We start from the raw sequence: 18,680 nt of genomic DNA, 5'->3' as shown, positions 1-18,680 counted from the left end.
GGCATAGATTGAGAACAATACCAATCAAAGGTTGGAGCAACGCCAGGTACTTCTAAAAGCTTCTATACCTACCCAAATCACAAATTGTTTCTGAATTCACCTTGGAATTTCATTCTGGAAAAACACTGCTCAAGCTGCTACCAGCATTGGTCTGTCTTACTAGCCTCAACAAAAAAATATCTGGAAGGACCTACCCTGGTGGACATCATGCAGACGATCTTTTCTCTCTTCTCTTTTACCCATACAAAACATACTTTCTTTATTCTGATTAGAACAGATAGCAATGCCCCCTGAAAATACTTAATGACCAGCTCCCATCAATTAAAAATAATCCCTCAAAAAGACAGATGTTTAACTGCTATATTTTCCAGATCTAAACGCAGTCCTAAAAACTCAGGAAGTAACTGGGAAGCCTGGCTGTATTACATTGCTATCCTTGAGAAAGAAGGTGAATTAAATGCAGTCTGGCATAGACCTGGTTAGGCAAGCGAGCATGACATTGTGATAGTAATCATCCCCTTTTTGTCATCAGTTAGAAGTGAGAACTATTATACTGTTATCATATAATAAGTTTAGCAGCCCAAATTTTTTTGCTTTCTAAGTTTGCTTTTTACTGCGGAATTTAATAAAGTCAAGCACTCTTTCACATAAAAATGCATAAAACTCCTCCTAGGTACAGCACCACTCCTACTGGTAAAATGCACACAGCTCTAGAGTACTGTAAAAAAGAGTGCTGGCATCACTAAGTAACCAACAGGAAAAGGGTGAGCTAAACATTTAGAAATGGAGAATGTGTGCGCTGGAAAGCATTTGAAAGGAATGAGCACAGTCACCAGCAGGGAGCCAAAAGTGCCCTAATTTACATGCTGTGGTACTCTCTGATCTGTAAATAAGAGCAATTAAATCAGAATACTGCTACTTGCTGAATATTGTTTTACAGTGTCCTATAAGGACACGGGTTTCAGACTGTGGAGATCCTGAGGCCTCTCCTTACCCTGCAGAATACTTTGCTATCTAGGGCATTTCTGCCCAGGCATGAGAAATACACAGTGCAGTTGACTCTGAGGCCACCATATCAGAAATTCTGACATTCTTTTTTTCAGCAGAAATGTCTCTTAAATATGCAGGCCAAGGACACATCACCTATACTGGGATCCAGTGGTTCTCTGGAGACAACCTCACTAACCTCAAGTGTAGTACACAGGTACAAAAGCAAAAGATTTGTTATTTTGACAGCAGAGAAAGAAAATAAAACCAGGATTCACAGACCTTGTCTTAAATAAAAAGACAAATTACAACACCTCCACAAAAAAACCTCCAAGAATATTGTGATCAGATGACTCAAATAATTTGCATACACAAAACCAGTGGCTATATGTGATGCTAACAGAAATTACCTTTTAAAAGTGCTGCCCAGCATAACCAATGACTTTTTTTCCTGGCCAAAATTGCTTCTAAGTGTTCCTTAAAGTTTGGTAGAAAACAAACCCTTTTTTCTTTTCATACGCACGCAGCTCCCCAGCCATTTCTCAACCCTCCTGCCCCTTACCCAAGAAAACTGCTGCAAAACCTGTCTCATAATTCTTCTTAAGGGCTGGTAATACCTAAATAAACATCTCTTTTTAAGTCTTCCCTTATTTTCCTAGAGGGACAGGATTCCTTTCACTATTTCTTCAGCTATTTGTACCACCCCACTATTCTGCACAGATTCAGATGCTGATTTTCCGCTACACTTTTGTCTATTGCAGCATTTCCTTGTCTGTGTTCATTACTGTTCTTAGAACACTTTATTCCAATTATATTTTAGTCAACTGTAGTGACAGGAGAAATAGATCAATTTCTCCTGAAATGTTTCCATGCACTTTCAAAATGTAGAATATCATAGATCTTGGAAAGTCTGTATTTGTTTTATGCTTCATCTGGAATACTCACACATTACATCTTTGCACTACATTTTCATGCATACATATGAATGAAATAAATATAAATAGACAGATACAAAAATAGTAAACTCTGCATGTTTTATTTCCTCCACTCTTCCTTTAATTTGGGAAATGCTTCTAATACATAAGTACTAGGAGAAGCTGTCTTTTAGTGCAATCTCTCCACTGTGCCAGAATTTGTATCATCCCTCCACTGAAGACACAGAGGTTCACCAACAAACACCCTGTAAAAGCAACATTAGGGATCTTGTTTCATAGTGTTTCTCCTTAGCAAATTTATGCTTCTCCCTTTCATTAATCACAAGCAATCTTTATGTTTATTCCTTCTCATTGTCTACTCCAAAGGCCTTGTGTTGTTCCCACAGATCTTTTCCTGTGATTGTATTTCTGTGTACAATACCACAGTTAGGACTAATGCTCTTAATGAATCTCATTTTTTTCTTTTTCTTGGTTTCTACTTTCAGATCACTGAACTTCAGTGACAGGCAGACAGGCCAGCTTTTCTTTTACCATGGGTCATTTTATCATTATCAGCAACACTTTTTTATATTTCCCTCTGTCTCCAGCACACAGAGTTTGATGAATTCTGCTACTGAATCACTATGAAACAAATTGACATGTTCCACTATAATTTTCAAGTAAAGATGGCTTACATAGAAGATAACTGGTTTTAAAAATCATAATTCAGTTTATATAGCAGTTATTAACAGCAGCCTCCTTTCACCCTTACTTTTATTTTCAGGTTGCTACTTTCTATTACATGTGGTTATACCTCTGCTGAAAACACCCACAGTCAACAACAGTAACGACCAGTTCTCAGAGTCTCTGGGCAGCTGAGGACTACTGATAGCCATATGATTAAAGAGATTAAGTTTGCTGAAGCCCGTTTATAACACCAGAAATTTTTCTTTGAAAGCATGCATCTTTAAAAATCCATCACAACTGCCATGAGCTCATTCCTCCATCTCAGTGGAGTAGGGTGGGGTGCGTTTCTGTAAACATACAATCCATTTTTTTTTTTAAAGGAAAGAGCAAAATATCTTGAACGAGTGTCTCATCATGTTCTCAAAATTACATAATTCTATATGCAAGATATTTCATGCTTTGATATGCATTCTGGAGCAGATGGTAGGTTTTGGAAGATGAAGAATCAGGATTGAGACACAGCAAAATGTTCTGGAAAATTAATGTAGATTAAAATGTAAAAAAAATATGAAAGATGAAAAGATTGATGTATCAATCCTCTCTGTTTTAAAATGAACTCAAGTGAGAGCAGCACAAACATAAGGCTACAACATCCTGGCCACAAAAAAGGTGTCATTTCAAAAACCTGTAGAGGCTCTTCTCGTTCTTCAATGAATGGGAATCACCCCTTGCTTAATTATTATGGTGCTGCTAATATTTTCCAAGAACTGTAATTTCTGGAGTGCAAGTTCCAAAGCAGTCTCTTGAAGTCTAAAATGTGCTGGAGAGTGAATTCCTAGAAGCTTTCTTAAATGTCAGAATGTAGAAAGCAGAGCCTAATGTTACTCTGAAACTGTTAAGGAAAGTTCAGATTTCTCCACCCAAAGCAGTTTCCAAAATCTTATTCCAAATTTCCTCTAGTGACCTACAGAAAGCCTGGAGAATTCTAATTAAATTCCTAGTGATCCATAATTGAAAAGCACCATCAAAATAGAGCACCATCAATTCTGAGTATCTCAAAAGAAAAGGAAATGAGCTTGACCCTCCATCCTAGAAATGGAGTGAATGATATTCAACCACAAAATGATATTCAGCCAGTTTCTGCACAATAAAACAATAAAAAGGATTATTACTGCACCTTGGGAGATCATTTAGTGGCAGAAAGGAAAATGTGGTGGTACTACAAGCTGATGACAATGAGGGTGCACCATGCACTCTTCAGGCATGAAGGCCTCTCATTCTAATAAAAAATTCCTAAGTCCTTGTACAGAATCTGCAATAGTCTCAGCAGCTGAGAAAACAATATTCCAAATCCAAAAAAAATAATAGTGCCTTTGAGAAGTGTACCATAAAAAGAAGACAGTCGATATTTCAGAAAAATTGATTTTTATACTGCTCATAGCAACTACTGCAGTAACTTAAAAGGTCTTTCTAGAAGGTACAAAGAAGGTCATTCAGCTTTGGCCATTGTCTCGTGAGAATAATATCTTCTGGTGGTTTCATGTTCGCTGAATTTTGTTTGTCAACTGGGAGATAGGATTTTAGGAGAAAAAGGCAAAACAGGCCCTAACTTAAGGTAAACAGATAGATTTTACTAACACATACTAAGAGAAGTAAAGGAAAAGGAAAAAACCCCACTAATTAATTTCTAAACCAACCTTTTTTCCCACCACAAACTGTTCGTTTTCTACAAACAACGTAAAGAGGCAAAACCAAGAACTCCAGGTCAGAACCACTTATAAAACAGTCTTTTATTCAGTCTTTGAGAGAGAGGTCTCTCCTGTTGTTTTGGTAACTTTCCACAAGAGAAATAGTCCACTTGTGGCTTCCAACTCACACAAAAGCAGCCTGCCCAGGAAATTCTGCAATTATGGAACCTCCCATATTCATATAGTCTTTTCCATGACTACACGTATGGGTCGTAGACCCACAGATTGGGGTGTCACCTTTTAAAAATTAGCAACTTCAAAGGCAAAGGATTCTTCAACTCAGGGAAGAGAGATGCCTTCTCACTTCTTCACTGGCACAGGACGTCTTCTCATTTCTCTGTTCAACTTCTCATGGGATCACAGCTACTAATTCAATACTCAGTCCATCACAGATACCTTTGCTAAAATCCACAAATCATCTCCCCAATTCATATTGTCCACGATTTAAAGGATTATTCTAGCATATTCATATTACAGTCTGTCACTAAAACTCTCAGGAGATTTCAGCCTAGGACTCAGGCAACTTGTCACCTCTCCCACTTAAAAAGTCACTCTTCGTTTACTGACTTAGATATCTTCATATTGTCCCTTTACACATCTCTTAGCCTTTTCTTTCATCTCTGAGAAGGGTTAGAGGTTAAGAAAGTCTCGATCTGTGTCAGGAGTGGTCACGTGACCTCTGCCGCGACAGCAGCCAGGATTTTCAAAAGCCGCGGGAATGGGAAAAAACTCAGGCCGGCGGATCTCAGGGCAGCCCGGCTGACGGAAGCCTCCTGCCCCCACCCCTCGGTCTCATTCCGGGTGGGCCCAGCTCGAGGCGGCTGCAGGCTCCCCTCCCCCTGCTGGGGAAAACGGCCCAGGCCCACGGCCAGGCCTCGGGCCAGCTCCCCCACACAGGGGAGCGGCGAGTGTTTTACAGCCGCTAAAAACCGATCCGGGCCGGGACGGGGGCACACCATCCCCTCCCCCGGCCCGGGAGTCAGCGGGCCAGGCGGGACTCCCGTGAAAAGCCCGGGCCCGGGCAGGCCGGGCCGTCCCAGCCCCCTCCAACGGAGTGAGCCAGGACTGCCTCCTTGACCTCCTGTGAGAGCGGAAGGAAGAGAGAGATGCCAGGCTTCCTTCTAGCTTTTAAGGCTGTGTGACCCAGAGGTGCATCCTTGCACCCAATTGGCTATTTTGGTTGTCAGTTCAAAGGGAAATCACTAATTGGTCCCCACCATCTGTGCTTAACCAACACTTATTTGCCGTAACATTATCTGTGCAGGTTTCAAGGTAAAGACTGTCATAAATTTAAAAATTAAAAAGGTGGCATTTTTTCTGATTTGAAAATTCTTCAAAGACATTTTGACCTGTTTGAAAAATGCTTTTCTCCAAAACATGTGATATTTTTCCTCGTTTATGATCATAGACTCCCTAATAAATATCCCTATTTTGTTACCTGGTTTAGATTATCTTGGAACAATAACATACACTTGACATCCAGCATTTACAGTATAAATAACTCTCAAAACTTTATTCTAACCACTACATTTTTAAAACTGAGGTACAAAAGAGTGGCAAGTCTGTAGCTGGAAAAGCCAACTTGCTTTTAGGTCAAAACCGAGAACAAAATTAATTGGATGCATATTTTATGGCTTTCTTTAATGCAACCTTGGTTTAGGTTTAACTACTTGTCTTAATCATATAAAACTTTTGATACATTGTTTTAAACATTTTGTATTATGCAGGACAACACCATAGAATTACCTTGCACATTTTCCTAATGGTACATATGGCAAAAAAAAAAGGGGCTTCTGTTCCCAGACAAAAAAAAAAAAAAAAGATACATTTTTCTTACTTGCAATGGAAAAGAATGTGTACTGAATCATACTGACACATTCTTGGCCCAACATGAAGCTGATATGATACTAAATTAAACTCAAATAGTAATTAGATATGATTTCATTTCATGTAAGAAGCTGATTTAGTTTTAAAGGCTTAGCTTGGTAGGTAAACACAAATAAGGCATTTTATTAAGTCAAAGGGTATAAGAATAGCAAAGCAAGTGCTCATACTGGTCTTGAACACACATAATTTAAGCCAATGTCAGATCATCTATGTTATAGAGAAAATTTAATTAGTGATATTCTGGTTTATGCTACACAGTTAGCAACCAAGAGGGATTTATGCATTATTTTTGAGAAGTGAGTTTTCAGTCTTTCACTGTTTCCACTTGGAACACTTTAATGACTCAGCTAGATCTCCAAAACCCCTGCCTGAACCTGCTAAAAATGACTGCTGTTTCTCAACAGATTTCTTAAAAGTGAATGTTCATTCAAAATGAAATTAATTTGTTCACTTTTTCCATGAAGATGCACTCCAGCTTCCTGTTTCTGTGTTCACCTTTCTTGAACTCTCTGTTGGGTTTCAACCCTGTTGGTTTCTCTCTTCTCAAAGATACACCCTTCAAAGTTTTTTTCATTTACAAGCTTCCGATTCCTGTTCTCATTGTCTCTCTGATTCCTTTCTTGGACTTTCTTTTCAGGGATCAGTTTTGTGTTCCCAATATGATTACTTCTGAAGTGCAGCATAGACATTGCCAATCTTGATTTAAACAGGATAATTCTCATAACCCAGTCTTGCCATGACAGCACAGAGTTCCACTTTGGCTATTTTCTTCCTCTTCCCCCCACTTCTTGTTTACATATTTGCCATACACTGGAATTATGATTTTTAAAAATTTCTTGTTAAAGCACAAACCAGCTAACACCATCAATCTTCTTATTTAGTGTTGGTTTTTTTTGTTTTGGTTTTGTTTTTTTTTTTTTTTTTTTTTTTTTTTACTCTCAGGGCTCCCTTCTACAATCTGTCCACAACCCAGGTCATTAGGAAAAGAAGCAAAAGAAAATAAAGAGTGTGTAAATCATAAAGATACTGCTGGTTTGGGTCTTCTTATCAACTTCTTTTTCTCTCAATTATAATTACTACCTGTGGGAAATGATAAGCTTGTACAAGGCACTGTTTGCATTACAGGGAGGAAGCATTTAGTTTGGTGCAGTATGATTCAGGCACCACAACAAAATTTCCACTATGTTTTATGCAGAATTGCTTTATGCAACATGACTGCTTCCTCCCTCCTTGCCAAAGAAAGTTAGACACATTTTTTTGCTCTCAGCTTAAACCCACACTTAAGGTTATTTGAAACAAAGCCTCAGGCTTCGGTCTTGCAGCTTGAGACCAATTCCATCTGTATTAATGAGCTCTATAATTGTCCTATATAACATAGCTTTCAAATCTGTAAACATTTTAAAAATATTTAAATCTGGTTTTAAACTTACAGAAATACTTCATGGATTCTGCTTCTACTTGTCAGAGAAGACTTCAAGCTAAAAATTTTTAAGCTGTATTTCTCACACATCAAAATGGTTTTAAAAATTAAGTATTTGCATTCAAGAATTAACTTTTGTTTATAATGAACTTTTATCCATCGCTTTCTTAAACTCACAACTAGGCTCACACCAAGTCACTTCAGTTCAGACATTTCCGACATGTTAATCAGAATGCACATGTAAAACAGGAGCAATTACCTACAATTCTTGCTTTAGCTGGTCCCAAAATCAAAGCTCTTTATGGCTCATTCTGTGCCTAAAATGCAGAAGCAAAATGATTGATCAAGATGCTTATGTCTGAGAGATCATTTTATTTTATGAAAAGACATCCTCGAGTTAAAGGATTTTTTACCAAATTTACAACACTCATTATCTTCAATAAGTGTTGTGATCTCAACATCCAAATTAGACTGATTTTCAAGAAGCTTGATCCCATAATAAAGAAGCCACTAGCTCAGATCTGTATTTCCTTCTCTATTTCTGCAGACTACTTTAACAACTCTGGCTAAAACCTTACCAAAATTCACTGAAAAGAAAAAAAGTTGTCGGCAAAAAACCAAAGTTCTGACAGACTTAGACATTTTTTGCATAACTACTTGACATTTTATATTTCCTAGCAAAACCACAAAAGTGGCAAGTTCTGTTCCCAGCTATACAGGTGAAAAATGGGAGAAATTCAACTGATTTCAGAAGAATATCCATGGATTTACATTGCCTATGGAGTTCTTCCTTTGAAATTTTGGTACAATGTTTATTCCCAGTGGATTCTAGTAATCTGCAGGACATAAGATGGTGAAAAATTGGTGTACAACCACCTGAATGGTCAGCTCCTCTCTGAAATTACTCTCACACGTATGCAAATATGGCAGTGTTCACCAGACTCTCCACTTTGAGAAGTTAAAGAGAATCTCAGCTTATTCTGTAGTGATGAATTCTGGCAAAGCAGTCATGGCTTCTTGTTTTATCTATACATGCTTATCCCTTTGGTTTTGTCTGTTCTGATGTGTTCACACTGTACACAAGGTTAGATTTTTACTTTTGTCTTTTCCCTTTTTATCAATCAAAAGATATAGAAGTGGTTAATCTAAAAAATCAATAGTAAAAAAAAGCAAACAACAATAACACATGCACAAGTGCACCTTTAGAATTATCACCAAGAATGTGGTATCCTTCTCAAACACTTTAAAGTCAAATTCAGTTTTGCTTGCTGTGTACAGCTGAAAATGTCTGGCAATGGTAAAAAGAAAGGATTGCCATAGGTTAGGAACCTTTACACCTAAATGAGTTAATATCTTTCAAATTCCCTTCTCAAAACCATTTCCTAAAAATCAGAGTTCAGGGATACTGAATTAAAAGTTGAAAAACATACAAGTAAATTTTAACTAAATCAACAGATCTAATGATACATGCCCGAGATCAAAAGTCTGCCTTGAAGTGAAGCCAGGTTTCCTTCCACTTCTCTAAGCTTGAGACCTTAATTCTCTATCTTCTTGCACCAACTTTTTCGTGAGAAAATGTTAGCAGTACATTTTGGAGATGCAAAAGACTTTGAGAAATGCCCGGGACCGAGGGATCACAAGGTCTCAGAGATCTCAAGGAAATATTTTTGATAGACTATACTGGAAGAGCATCATTTCTTTGACCACGGCATTAAAGTTGTATATTTTGCCACTCCACTTGCATGCTGCAATGCTATTCTAGAGCCAGTGGCAGAGTCACCAGGTTAAAGCATGTTTCCTTTTTTTCTATTCAAAACTTCTTGGAATCTTTGATGGATGACATTGTATCAAAGAAGGAAAGTGAAACAAAAGTCCTACTAAAAGACTATATTTTTAGATTATCTTTGCAATGGTCAAATGATTTTTCATATTGTTCATTTTATCTCTATTTTTTTCTTTTTTCAGAAAGCATCAGTCAGTTAGTCACAGCCCTTAGGTTTATGTCTGTGCTTAAATTGAGGGAACACATAAGGGCTCTGCTGTGCTGCTATCACAATTCACTTCAGTTTTCTTCCCCAAGAACATCTCTGCCCCACCAAGAGGGGTGGGGAGATAGTGTGCTGTCTGGCCCCTGGACATTAATAGTGCTCTGCCAAGTGTAACACAACTCATTCTTCATCCACTCAGAGGTAACCAACATTCCACAACTTTTCCTCTAGCAGTGTCCTCCAAACAGGAAGGACTGAGATTCCAGTATCCCTTTTTCTGTTCTATGCCTTTGCCCAGCTTTGAGATGTTGGCTTTTCTCTTGACATTCAAGATTTCCAAATAATACAAAGATCAAAATCCTGTTCACAAAGCAAACAAAGCATTTTCAATTCACCCTGCTGCCTGCCTTTCCCATGACACAACCTTGCCAAACATCCAGTAAAATCCCAGTCCTCTGCTGGTGTCCATGGGTATGTGAAGACATTATTTCATCTACTCCTTGCTGTTAAGGCTTCGACTACATTCACATGCAAGGCACTTGTGCTAGGAGCTATTTACGGTTGTTCAGCATCCAAAAACCCCACCTCTGGCCACGACTCACTGGCCGTGGCTCAGGTCAAGGTAGGGCTGGCTTTTGTGGGCCAAAGAGAAATGTTTTCCTGCTTGTAGAAACACAGGCTAAGAAATGCCTAAATATATGATGGAAGTAGAAGGCAGGAGTGAAAAAGTGAGAGAGAGAGAGAGAGGCCTACTGAGGACAGATCTTTCTGGAGTAGCAAACCTGGTATTTCAGAATAGGAAAAACGTCTGATGGCTGTTTCTGTTGTATTCTGAAAAAAACAGGGCACGTTTAAAAAACAAACATGCTGAAATTGTACCAGAAGTGTTACCAGTTCCTCCACCTACACAAAGTGTTCTTGCAGGGTCTTTAAATTTGACTAGTTGGTCAGGTTATTGGAGTCATGGTAGCAAATTCAGCTCCTGTTGGTATTACAGCTTACTTTCGACAGTATGAGATAGCAATCTACATATAAATTAATCAGTGTTTTTCTCAATAGCACAAAACATAAGCTGATGAAAACAAGACTACCAATATATAAGCATTTTTTTCTGAAATCTTTGTCAAGTCTGTGTCTTTGCATTTACAAATCAACACAAGTCTGCCCAGACCCTCAGTGCCTTCCTGTGCAGAAAGCTCAGCAGTTTGGCAGATCGCAGGCACAGATTCAATATGATGCTTTAGGGAATGAAATCTGCTATGCATCAAAGTAAAGGTGCTATATTAAATGTAAACAAATCAGATATGACCTGTAGAGGGTGCCATGGCAAGCTGTGTGTGAAACGAGAAAATAATGATCAGCTGAGTTCTTAAACATTGAGTGAAAACACACATTCCACCTGAAAGGTATGATTAAATTCACAGAGAGGTTTGGGGTGGGTTTTTTTTTTTTCTCTTCGACTGCTTTGTTCTCTTTCTTTACTAAGTCTAGATATACAGGCTGGAAAGGAGAAAAAAAAAAAAGAAAAAAAAAGAAAAAAAAAAAAAAGAAAAAAGAGCAAGTTATAAATGAAGAACTGACGTTAGGAGAGCTGATAAAATATGAATACCATTCCAAGGAGCTTAATGTGTCATAGCTGCATAATAGAAAAGGGAGTGAAGTGCGTATGTGCCCCTGCTGCTTAACAGTAGGTTTGAAAGAGGCTGCAAAGGCAGCACAAGTGGAAAATTCCCTTGTTGGCTGCTTTCCAAGGCATCTATTCAGCTTATGAAAGATATGATGTTTTATTTGATATCAAGTGTATGGATTGGGTTCTTTGTGATTTTTGTACACAGAAACAATTGGAGAAGAAAGTGGGACACTAGAACCCAGTATCTTCTGTCTTTCCCCCTGCCTCCTCCTACCCTGTCCTTTATTATTTTTAAACCTCTCATCAAATCTGCAAAAAGCTTTCTTCATACAACACACCCAGTTGTATATTTGATGGGTAGCTTTAAAATGCATTTCTGTGATGATCTTCCCTGGTCTCAGAGGTGAGCAGTAGCCTGGTAACCAGGGGCTGCTAAATACTGATATTTTGATTCAGTGCAGCTCTGCTAAGCCCGCCATCTTCCTTCTCCCAGGGAATCACTGCATTAAATTTACATTAAAGACGGCTGTGTGACTGACCCAAGGGTCATATTAGCATTTTTACTCCAGTAAGTTGGTCAGCAGAACACTCCTGTACCATGGAAATTATTCTGGTACTCTATTGTTAGGAATTAAACATTTATGAGAAATTTTGTAGGAGCATATTAGCAAGAATGAGCTGCTAAAAAGTACAATAAGGGCAGAGCAGTAACAATATGTAGATCTGAGAGAGAAAATCAAATTGGATTCTTTTCATCTCTGAATGAAAGTGGATGCTGGGAAACGATCAGGAACGTGGCTGAAAGGAATCCTGTTTACTGGATAAGACAATACAAAGGTAATGGTGACAAATGTGCTTAAACCCCCCCGTTCTGCTGTACTCACTGGGCTCTGTTCTCATGCAAACCATTTCATTAGATTCAAAGCTGCCCAGTGCAAAGCAGCTAAATATTATAAGGTAGAATCTCCATTTTCAGATGAGCACAACCTGCAGAGCTACCTGGACTTTACACCCTAGAGATTCAAAGGTCAGTCACAAAACAGCCAAGAGACTAATTGACACTTATTCTGTGCTTGAAATGAAACAAACAACTATGTTAAAAAGGATCAGCTGGGAAAAGATAGTAGATAATAGAAATCTAGGTAACTCCCAGCTGTATAAGTGTAAGAGAAATGAAAAGGATCTAGCACAACTTGGCATTGAGAACTAAATAACAATGACCCTCATAGCCCATTAATATTCATTTGTCTGTACTCTGGATAATTTCATATAAATGAGAATGACCAAAAAACCTGAGTTAACAATCTAATAAGCACTGATGAGCACATTTCTTTTCAGTGAACAATAAATTTAAGACCAGTCCAGATAGAATTCTGTTATATTTAAAGGTATTTTGGCTACTCTATTCCTCCCCCTGCCTCCAATTTTTGTACTTTTTATCTCTAAAACTACCTCCTAGGAAAAAAAGCTTTTACTGGCAAGGTGACATCAACATGCTAAGATAATTTGAAGCATGTCTCTTCTCCATCTCTTGAAAAAAAAGGAGGTTTGACTGGGTGGTTTCCAAGCTGGGAATCTGGCTCTGTAGACACTAGCTCCTAGTTTGTACTTCTGCTTCAATTGCCCGTATGTAAAATGAGAAAGGAATAGCTCTTGGATGCTTCAGAGTTTTAAGAGAATACCTTATACAAAGAATGTGAGATAATGCAATGTTTGGAAAGGGAATTATCAGAATTTTTTCAGACATTTCCTTGTTGGATCTAGAAGGAAATGGATGACTTTTAACTACAAGAGAGGCAAAAGAAAGTAAATTCTCTCAGGCACAAAGTCAGGGAATTGAAATACAGTTATTTCCATCAGATATGCTGTGCCAGTTCCTGGAATATCTTCTCAATTGTACAATCCCACAGATAAGAGTCAATTGATTAAATAATGTGCTAAAACAAAAACCGAGAAGATTCATATGTGTCTATACAAAAGAAAACACTTAAGGGGAACTTTCTAATCTCTAATTAAGCCTAAAACCTCTTTAAAATACATTCCCTGATTTTAGCAGTAATTTGCCAACTTCCAAACTAAAGTGATATATTTGACATGAGTGACTGACTTGAACTAAAGCCTTTGTTCCAGAAGGAGCACAAAGGCTTCACAACCAGGCTTGTACCTATCTCTTTAGTGAGTGTTGAAAAAGCACTCTTTAGGTACAAAGGAAAAATAAATGAAAATCACTTTAGTATACCATGTATTGCTTTTCTCCTAGGCTTTGAATTATCAGGATTTGATTTTTGTTTGCTTGATTTTGGTGGTGGTGTTGTTTTGTTTCGGGTGTTCTTTTATTTTGGGCTTATCCTTTGCTGTTTTCTCTTCCAGGTTTGTCTCATGATACTCTTACCTTGTTTTTCTAGGCATGGTCATTTTTTTCTCATTTTCTCTGTTTGACACCTCCATCATTCCTGGCCACAAATTCTTGCCCACATTCAGACTCCTGACCATCCAAAATCTGATTCAGACTGGAATAGATAAAGACTGAAAGTCTTTCCAAAGTGTTTGACACACTCAGCTATTACAAATGCATGCACAGTCTCTTCCAGGAATGGCTCAACACTTCAGTTGGAGCCAGAACAATGGAATTTGCAAGGTAAGACAGTGTCAGGTTCACAGCACTGGAAAATTGCTATTGGGTACTGAAAGTGCTCTCAAACACAGCCGTCATGATACCGTGCCAAACTCAGGGGAATTCAGCCTGTTTGCCTTCTGGGGGTGGCTGGGAACTGTCCCAAGCCCTGGCACAAAGCAGGAGGCACTAAAAAGCTGCTCCAACTCACACCTGAGCACCCACTGCTCTGCCAGCCTGTTCCAGCAGCAGGGACTGGCAGGGCTTGGACGTGCTTTGGCTGCAGACCTTTCCTTCTCCAAACACCTCCCACAGCCAGAATAGACAGCAGGATGAAAACCTTGATTCGTTGCCACAGGAAGTCCCTTTCCTCTGAAGAAACCTCCTAGTACTGCATCCATGACATTTTGATTGTTCTTGGCAACTACAGGAGGTGGAAAGACATGGCTAAAACATTCCAACTGCAAGCAAATTCACAGCCTTCTGCACAGGGCTGCTATTTCACAGAAAAGTAAGACTTAAAGCAGCACTTCTGAAGTACACAAGAAGGTATCTTTAAAAAATTATTTCCTACTTTATTTTGGACATAATGGTTGAAAAGTTTTACAGTCTCACTGCACAAAAGTTTTGAATTTCTTTTGAAAGAGTCAGGCTTGAAAATAGGGAGGAAATTAATTTTTATCATTAACTAATGATGATTTCAAAGGTATCATAAACACCACCACTCACTTTTAGCTATCCACAAAATGGTTAAGTTAGTAATATTATTTGAGAGACCAATTAGCGCTTCAGAAACTAAGGCTAGGCTTCAAGATGGGCTGTTTCCAAATGAACCACTATGACTAATTAGTGTAGTTTTGCTTTCTTCCATGAGAATGCAGATTTTCAGAATACAAATATTCAGTTGGGTTGCAAAGTAAACTGTAACTGAGAAACAAGTGTCTCCCCCATTCATTCACAAGATACAATCAGCAAATCTCCATCCTTCCTCTTGCTTGGAACCTGTACCTCCTACCACCAAAGGAAAGACTCAGACTACCAGGCCATGTAAAATTTCAAAAGTGGCAGTTTGATAAACTTTATGCTATCAACTGTTCCACTTTCCATGAGGAGTGTAGTTTGGAGAGAAAGAGTGGATAAATACAAGCAGGCACAACCACATCCTGGTGAACTCCGCAATCACCTTGGGAGGAGCTGACCCAACAAGAACTAGTTTCAATGAATGCATAATGCTAAGTAAATAGTGGAGTGCAGGCAGAAACCCACTTCATACTTCTCCCAGAGAGACCCCCAAGTCATTAGGTTGTGGTTGTACTTTTTCCACTCCAGGCCAATAAATTATTAACAACTTAAAGCAGAGTGAAAAACCTAGCTCGTGTGACTCATGAATCTGGCACCATATAGCAACAGACAGCTACAGCAAAATTGAAGGAAATGGTCTAACTTTGGGGAAAATTAATAAAGGGTTTCATGATCATTTCTTTCTTTTGCTCCAGTGTTTCTTTGGGTGCTTTCCTCTACTCTCACACCAGAAGAAAATCAGCCTGGAGATAGATGCTCTCCTGCAGTACAGTTAGGTAACTTTGCTCCTGAAAGGAGTAGGGCTTCAGCCATATCCTGTAGCCCAGCACTTCTTGCTGGTGAACTCAAGCTTTTAAAGCACTGACTCTTCATGCACCCAGCTCCCCTCCTGTATCGAATAGAGGACCTTGACACTCAGGAGAGCACATCTGAGCACACCAGGCAGCAAAGCACTTCAAAGCTGTAGTGTTGGTTGAGCATTGCCACCCACACCTACCAAGATGAAGAAAGTGGATTTAAAAGCAATAAAGGATGTGTCTGCACTCTGCCTCTCTGTGTAATAACAACAGTAATGATCCCCCTCCTCCTTTTCACCGTGTGCTTCAAAGATCTCATTGGGCAATCTGAAAGGCTTGTGGCAAGCCACGGAATATCACAAATATAACGCTGCCTTCCTGCCTTTGTTAGTCAAGCCACAAAAGCACTCAGAAAAAGAAATTATATTTTTGTGCAGGATACAGACTACAAATCTGACTTTAATAACATTCTCCAAGGTTGAACACAAGATCTTTTAAACTTTCAGCAGGTGCTTTGTATAATCTCATATTGCTAATGATTTTAGGCAGCAACAAACAGCCAACTGTGCCTGACTCAGCAGTCTCTCACTTTCTATGTGTATCACCCAGATAGAAAATGCAGCATTTCCCTGCTGGCTGTTCCTTTGAAATTTGCCTCAAGCCTTCAAATAAACAGGGAAATCAGGGCATTTATAAGGGACATGGCAAGAAGCAACAAGATCTTTTACTTGAAAGCTGTCCCATTGATGTCTCTCAAACATCTGCCTGCAAACAAAAAAAATTAAAGCCTAACTAAACCAAACCAGAAACGTATAGCTCACAGAAATATAGGTCACAGTTCTACAGTCAGGTAGCTCATGTGAACTGGAAGAGTGTTGGTAAAAGGTTTCAGTAGCACTATTTATCTGCTGGGAGAGGTTGTGTGACTAATCATAACTGAATTTGAAACATGAAAAAATAGGTCCAAAATGAAGTAACAAACTTCAAACTGAAATTCTTATGATACTGGCCTACACAAAATACATGTTTGATGAATTGAGGTGCTGGAGTTTCACTCTGAAAAGCTGAATCTTTACTTCACAGATAAGTTTTCTGAGATGTCTCCTTTCCACCTGTATCTTCTGAGGCACAAGAAGCAGATCACAGCACAATATATCATGGGAGCACTGCTCTTAACCTTTCCAAAGCAACAAAGAAGCAGATCCAAAGACTGGATGATGCCATAAGAAACTCAATAAGGCTGTAGATAAAATATTTTGGGTTTGTTTTTGTCTGTTTCCCTAGAGAAGGAGAACTGAAGAATTGAATGAGAAGTCTGTGTTAAAGGAATTCTAGAAAGTATGAGCTAAACCCAAGATGAATCTTTTTCAACCACAGGCAATTAGCCTCAGAGAGGCAATTAGCTTTAGCATAATTTCACAGTAAAGTGAGAAGAAAAAATCAGTATAGCCTGAAACTTACAGTTAACCTTCCCTCAATCCTTTAAAACAGAAAACTGGTGAGGAAAAGACTCACCCTTGCTTTCTGTTGGAGCAACTATTGATTTTTCACAAAGTTTAGAATTATTTTTACCTACCTATTTTAAACAAGACCCTTTTTGCAGCTTCATGATGTCTTCTCCAGATTTTTCTCCTCGCTGTTTTGATTTTGAAAGCACCTCACAGTCTCTGCGTGTTCCAGACCAGTTATACCAAAAGATTTGCGGCCTTGTAGCAACTTCAGTCATTCATCTCTGTAGTTCTCAGCTACCTTCACCTTCAGGGGTGGGTCACAATATCTTGTCAGCTAAGAAAGAAGTAGAAAACCTAATAAATTTAAAATAAAGTCTTTCAAAGAGCAAAAATGTGTGGAGTACAAAAAGCCTTTGGGCCTGAAGGAACATGCTAAGTGAGGACTAAAAAGGCAAGGCACATTTGGATAAGGCTCTCTAGTACAGGGTAAATTAATAGATCAGAAGATTAGAGAAAAGAAATAGGGTAAATAGAAGTAGAAATATTTATCAACCAAGCCATTTTCTTTTTTGGGCAGGAAGAGACTTTTAGAGACCTGTGTGAGACCAAGGAAAAACAGGACAGGTTGAGTCAGAGAGCACCCAGGGGGGAGCAGGACTGAGCTGTTCCCTTCCTGAAGACATTTCACACATCTTCTCTCAAAGGCAGTTCTCTGACCAGCTTTGTGCATCAGCCCTCATCTATGGAATCTAAGATCAGTCATAATCTTTTGTGGTGGTTTGGATAAAAGACTGCTTTCAGGTGCATTTTATGATTTTCATTTCCCTACTTTATGCTTTCTTTTTGCAACAGTCTTTTCAGCTTTGTAGCCAGAAGCTTATTTCTTGTTTTAATTTGTAGTGGTTTGAAAGCAAAACAAATGAGAGGCTCCAAATCAGAGATACAATTTAATAGGAAGAAAGGAAAGAAAGTAAAATAAAATAGATGCAATACAAAAGACCACTGACAGAGTCAGAATAAAACCTGAGCAGAGTGATGGAAGCAGTCCAGATGAGGTGGTCTTCCTGAAGCAGTGATCCTGTAGAAAGGTCTGGTAGCTCTGTTCCTCTGGGAATCCAGTGGGTAAGGGCCCCTTGTACTGTCCCAAACCCCAGATTATATCCAGGTGAGAGTGCTTGATTCCTCCCCATGGGCGGAGCATCTCAGAATGGGATGATGGGTCATGCAGGGGGTCCTTGATAGCCCATTCAACAGAGATAACTCCCGGAGGGAGTTATCTATGAGTCATGGGCAAGGCATCTGATGGACCATTAACAGAGGTTAATGGCCCAGAGGGAGGGGGTTTCGGAAAACACTGCTCCAACAATTGGATTCAACAGTCCTTGAAGATGGTGATAGAATACTTTGTGCACATCCTATACTACAACCCAGGACATAATTTTAATTGTTTTTTCCAGTAGACTGATGTCAGTCTGATGGTCTCAAGACAAAAGACTTCTATGAAAAAGACAAAATCCTAATAAGCTGATGGTGCTAACAAACCCTTTGGACAATCTGCAGTGAAAGCTATATTGGACAATTCCAGAAGCCAGGTTAGTCCTCCTGTTAGCTTGAAGTCCCTTGGAGAGTGGAACTGCAAGTTACCAAATAAAGCCAAGTTAGAGATTTTATTCAGTATCCTTTGACAAAGCTCAGACAGTATGTGTATGGGGAGGGAGGTATTAATATTAACATTGAGTTGCAAGCCTTTTTTTCT

General features: G+C 38.9%; 1 long non-coding RNA gene across 1 annotated transcript; it reads right to left on the bottom strand.

The window, feature by feature from the left end:
* Positions 1-5,847: 5,847 nt before the first annotated feature.
* Positions 5,848-18,038, bottom strand: LOC136287602 (uncharacterized). The gene is made up of 3 exons (XR_010720191.1): positions 17,948-18,038; positions 17,050-17,258; positions 5,848-7,960 (listed from the first exon to the last, which is right to left on the bottom strand). It is a non-coding gene; the product is annotated as an uncharacterized lncRNA (long non-coding RNA).
* Between the last annotated feature and the right edge of the window lie 642 nt (positions 18,039-18,680).

The sequence above is a fragment of the Chamaea fasciata genome, unplaced genomic scaffold (assembly GCF_029207755.1).
Source record: "Chamaea fasciata isolate MVZ Bird 193981 ecotype frontalis unplaced genomic scaffold, bChaFas1.0.hap1 SCAF_3, whole genome shotgun sequence".
NCBI lineage: Eukaryota > Metazoa > Chordata > Aves > Passeriformes > Sylviidae > Chamaea > Chamaea fasciata.
The sequence above is the reverse complement of the archived record's forward strand: the minus strand, read 5'-3'. Positions and strand labels throughout refer to the sequence as shown.